Genomic DNA, 5,856 nt, shown 5'->3' on the forward strand with positions numbered 1-5,856 from the left:
ACCATCTCAGATAGAAAGAAAACTCTTTTCGGTGGTGAATGGATGAAATTGGCATAACGCACCTTACTTTATTAGTAGGTATAGATATAGATATTGGTGTTAAGGTTTGTGATTTTCTATGCAAGCACGTAAAGTCAATAGTTATGCAATAAAAATACATCCTAGCTACTTGTGGTGCATTATTCGATGTTAGTTATGTTTAATGCATGTTTATGACCGTTTTTGTTTTTTGATTGGTCGCTTTCAATCTATTTGTTAGCCTTTATTTGTACTAAGCGGAAATGCTGCTTGTTCATCCAACTCCTTAAACACAAAGTTATGCCAAATGAGTCTGTCATACCTACCTATACGTGGTATTTTCATGCCGATCCAAGTAAATCTACATTTGCCAACTCTAACTATTCAAAATAAACTTTCCGTTTTGTGTGCCTGTGTTGCTCATGAAGCGGCAGGGGTGGCCAATATTTTCCATGCTAGGTGGGTTATTCTCATGATGAGTGTTTATTCACTTGTTATTGCACAAGAGTGTGGCAGGTATTAGGAATGCCCAGTCCCGAAATGAAAAAAATTAATATGATGATAATAATAAATTCCTTGGAAATTAATAGTATGGAAGGCACCCATGGATACGGCTAGCCATGGATTGTGTAATAATTGTGGAAAAAAAATAAACTTTATTTTTTGTTTGGAAACCACCTATGATTTGCTAGCATGGAACATATTGGGATTTCTCGATCGTTTTTGTTGACAGGAAAAGCATGCCTCTCAAAATAATTTTATCTCTCAATTTAAGCTATGAGCTTTGGCACCTCTACAAATCTCTGTTTCCCTCTACAAAGGTCCTACCTATTTATTTTTATGCAATTTTTATATTTATTTTAAGTCTCCATCTTCTTTTATAAAGCACCAACTAGGAACGAAAAATGTGTTTGGTGGCCGCGCTACAAGCAGGCCGCTATTCTTGCCGTCTGGCCACCATTGGAATTCGCGCTGTCAGTGTATAAGGCCTGTATTCGATTTATTTTTGCCTTGTATCCAGCCAGCCCTGACCCACCCACGTGCCAAAGCACCTAGGGCTCTTACACCCAACTGACATGTACGCACAACGTTGGGCTTTTTAGTACAGATGCTCAGCGCCTGATATGTACGCAAACATTAAATCGCTGTACAACTACTGCCCTTCCGCCTGGAGACCTGTACCGCTGTACGACCGCGTGCATGCTTGCCGTGGACGATTGATGACCAGCGGAGACCACTAGCACGTGAAGTGCGGACGTGGATCATTTGCGGCCAGCGAACGCCCATGATCCATCACCATTAGCTCTCCACTAATATCCTAAAAAACCAGCTCTCCATTAAGTAAGCAAGTTTACTTGGGTCATGTTAATCCGGCTGTCTGTTTTGACCAGCAAATACAACACTGTTTCCACCGTCGTCGTGTTTAACCTCCATTACCATTAAGCTTGGACTTATGTTTTATCATTTTTCACATGCTAGAAAATCGAAACAGATTAGGTTGGGGTATGATTTAACCTTTGAACGCGATAAATCAACTTGTCGTATTAGTGATTAATCATGCCACGTCATGTATAATGGGCGGTTTGCGTTAGTGGTTCAGTTTTAGGAGAGACGTCCAGCTCGTGTTCTACAGCTATGCGCCGCGCACTGTGCTTCATTCTGCGAATTTACTAGGCCCTCACATCAAGTCATCAACCATCCCCGCTTGTCATCTACCTCCACCCAACACACTGATCGCCAGGTCTCTCTATTCTTCGCCGCCGTAGGAGCTGAGAAAGCAGCATCATAACTGTAAGGAAAAAGTTCTTGGGAGCTGTGCTTCAATCAGTTGTCACTTCGCACCACCATAGCATGGGTTCGTTGAGCACGTACTGCACACGCAGAAGGGACGAGCAAACAAATAATGCTTTGTGTTAGCATCCTCATATAGTAACACGAACTAGTTAATGGCATAGATTACACATGGCATTTGCTAATTTATTCGGTTGCATCTCATAAAATTTCTAGTTTTTTCCACTGCTTATAATGACGTTTGTGAAGAAGTAACAGCGAACCCAGTCAACCAACGCCCAGGCATGCGTAGTACGTATACATGGAGCTCAGCAACAATCACGTGCTCAACCCTGGCACAATGCAAACATTGCCTTGTCATTTCATCAGCCCTCACCGCACGGCCCTGGTTTAAAAATGAATCTAGTTGACACTACACGGCGTCAGCACTGAAGTGGGCCATTAGGGTTGCTGGTAAACAAGGACACGGCATGACTACCTGTTACTGTTAGCATAGCTAAGCATAACAAACGAGTTAATCAGCAGCCATTGTTTTTTACTTTTAAACTCAGACGCGCCCCCACTCTGCCTGTGGGCACAAGATATGCTTTGCCGATGACATACAAATAACGTCAAGTTTCCAGTCTCCAAAACTGTCCAGTTTGGTTTCAACAATACAAATCAGGAACTAGCACAAAGATCTGCATTTAAAAGTACAGACCACACAAGCACACACAGTCTCTTGCATGCATCTCTAGTGCTGAACATTCAATCTACTTTTTGCTAGAAACCACATTCCCATGAGTCAAGGTTGTAGAATTCATAACCCTCATCTAACAAGTCAAAACTTGTGCCAATTGTAGGATTGACAACATGGCCATTCTGTTTCTCTACATAAGCGCGTACAGACAATTCAAGTGATGTCTTCGTATCCGGGTGTATTTCCCTCTCATCCGGTGCTTTCCCAATCCAAACCCTGAAACGGTGTCTAACAAGAACACAAAAAGCAAAATAAGTTAGCCCGGTTTGTGTAATGAACAATCGGAATATGGACTAAATTATTCGATGTACAATTTACACGACTAAATGCAAAATAGTTATCCATACACAGTCATCACAGCTAAAAATATATATACCATCTGACGAGACCAACAACCTAACACAACCAGCTTGTGCTTAAGGAAACAAACAGGACTACATTGCTGAACATTTTGTCCCAAGCAAACCATCAGCCAAAATTTAATACAAAAGTGTCACCCCCAAATAAATCCAGTGCCTTCTGGTACAATAGAAAACCGGTGCATCCACAAACATGGCAAACTGCATTCAAATTTCCAGTGCACCCACATACTGAATCCAACATCCTGAACATTTTGTCCCAAGCAAACCACCAGCGAAAAATTACTAGAAAATGAGTCACCTAACAATCCAAAACCAGTGCTATGCCTTCCGCTGAATTTTCCTTAAGCACAAGACGGATACTCATTTGTACTCTCAAACAGCCCACCTACGAATCAAAAAGCACGCACGCGCCTTCCAGTGAATTGAAGCTCATCACAAACAAAAAACGACACTACTTATTCACACCTACTTAAAACTCATGCGAATCCCATTTAGTTAGGCGAATCCAATTTGGTCATGTACTGAATAATACTTTGGCCATGTTCTAAGAATCCTAAATACTAAATCAGAGATCAAGCTCGCCCCCATTTGGTCATGTCCCACAACGTACATACACTGACAAATCTAATTTAGCACCGAAAACCTATAACCATGTGCCCAAAAAAGTATATGATCCGAGAACCCCATTAGCACTGAAACTAAAACCAATAAATATATGCTCTGACAATCCAGTTAGCACTGCCATCCCACCAAATTTGCACCCTAAATTCACTGAAAACTAAAATCATGTGTGGTGAAACATTGAGCTTCAGATTACCTTGTATGCTAACTAGCCAAAAGCGAACTATCACCCATAGCTAAGATGCAACAAGTGTAAAAACAATAGGAGATCTGATGTTCCCTCACTGTTTTCAGTGAATTTACCACTGGAGGTAACCCATATTTTTGCAACACACAAATCTGAAATGAGTAATCTGAACATGTTTTCCTTGTTTACCAGCACCCCTAACGGCCCACTTCAGTGAACGAGAAGTTAGACAGAAAATAGGCAAGCCACTCCAATCATATGCACTTGTATCGTAATCCACCTAGCGTAGAGAATGAAAGATCACCTAACATCAATCAAACTAATATTATGCTTAATCTTCAGCACCTCCAAAAATACGTAGCCAGAGCAGCACACATCCTAACCTGAACTATCCCTATTGATCTTCACACACACCTATCAGTTTGATGTACACGCATCATGGGAGAAGCAGTTCTAAGCTTATCAGCTGCGAATAAAGCATGAGAGGAAACACCCGCTAGTAGCTTCAGAGCACACCTCGTATCTCTGCCCATCTCCAGCTTCCTGAGCTTCGCCGGCCTTCTCCGTCTATAGAGCTAGCGCACTCATGGAATCCTGGGATTCCACTCGGAACACAGTACAATTCCATCCGGCGATGTGTGCTCCCCCCGTCCTACAATCAGATCTAGCAAGATCAGTAAAGGCATTCCCAAAACACAAAACGCCGTCGAATCAGATGGGGCAAAGATTGAGGTAGGAGACCATTGAAGCAGCATGAACATACCCGTCGAGCTCGAGGCCGTCGGTCGACATCTCGCCGGCGGGGAATCGCCGCCGCGGTGCGCCTGTCTGAAATAACAGAGCAGCCGCCGCGCCGAGCTTGTGTGGAAGAGAGGCGAATGCCGAGCCAACCTGGTCGCGTGGCTCTATTTGCTCCACGGAGGTCACCAGGCCCACTTTATATGTGCTGATTCGAAACATCAATCCTGTCCCAAACAGCTGGTCCAGCCGAAGCAATCATCCCGCGGGCCGGAGGAACATCTGTGTTGGTGGGCCGAACACCAATACGCCTATGTGCACGTAGGTGTATCAAGGGCCGTATTTCACCCAGTAGCCCTGCCACGCTGCTGCAATGAAATGACAGATCAACAATCCCAAAGCCCATATTGACGGACCAGATTGCGGCCTGCCTGTAGCCCAGCCACCAAAAGACACTATTGTTATACTTATGAATTGGATGTAGCTAACCTACTCACTTAGTGCCCAGTGCCAGTTGCTATTTTCTGCGTGCCAGAATATCAGTACCAAACCAAGTCGAAATGCCATGAAATTTTTTGAAGATTTTTTTGCTATAAGAGACGCCGGAAGTTTTGGGAGGGGATGAGAAGATGGAGCAGTAGCCCACAAGGCACCAGGGCACGCCCAGGGGGTAGGGTGTGCCCTGGTAGCTTGTGGGGCCCACGAGGCGGAGTTTGACCTAACTCCGCCTCTATAAATTCTCTAAAATCAGGAAACCAATAGGAGAGTCCATGAAATACATTTTCCGCTGCCGGAAGCCTCTGTTCTCGAGAGATCCCATCTAGGGACCTTTTCTGGCACTCCTCCGGAGGGGGATTCATTCACGGAGGGCTCTATATCAACCTTGTTGCCCTTCCGAGGATGCGTGAGTATTTTACCACACACCTACGGGTTCATACTTAGTAGCTAGATGATTTCTTCTCTCTCGATGTTATTCAACACAATGCCCTCCTTGATGTTCTTAGAGTTCTATTCGATGTAACTCTTTTTGCGGTGTGTTTGTGGGGATCTGATGAATTGTGAGTTCATGATCAAATCTATCAATGAATATTATTTGAGTTTTCTCTGAACTCTTTTATGCTTGATTGTTATAGCTTCGTATTTCTTCCCCGATTTATTGATTTGGTTTGACCAACTATATTGATTCATCTTGCAATTGGAAGATGTGCTTTGTAATGGGTTCGATCTTGCGGTACTCAATCCCAGTGACAGAAGGGGACATGACACGTATGTATCATTGCTATTAAGGGTAAAAAGATGAGGTTTATTCACACGTGAGTTTATCTTATCTACATCATGTCATCTTGCTTAAGGCATTCATCTGTTCTTTATGAACTTAATACTCTAGATACATCCTGGAG

The 5,856-nt window shown here is 43.3% G+C and overlaps 1 long non-coding RNA gene across 1 annotated transcript; it reads right to left on the bottom strand.

Moving 5' to 3' along the window:
- Nucleotides 1-2,432: 2,432 nt before the first annotated feature.
- LOC123089585 (uncharacterized) lies at nucleotides 2,433-4,370 on the bottom strand. The gene is made up of 2 exons (XR_006442329.1): nucleotides 4,235-4,370; nucleotides 2,433-2,776 (listed from the first exon to the last, which is right to left on the bottom strand). It is a non-coding gene; the product is annotated as an uncharacterized lncRNA (long non-coding RNA).
- Nucleotides 4,371-5,856: the final 1,486 nt, after the last annotated feature.

Source organism: Triticum aestivum, chromosome 4B (assembly GCF_018294505.1).
Source record: "Triticum aestivum cultivar Chinese Spring chromosome 4B, IWGSC CS RefSeq v2.1, whole genome shotgun sequence".
NCBI lineage: Eukaryota > Viridiplantae > Streptophyta > Magnoliopsida > Poales > Poaceae > Triticum > Triticum aestivum.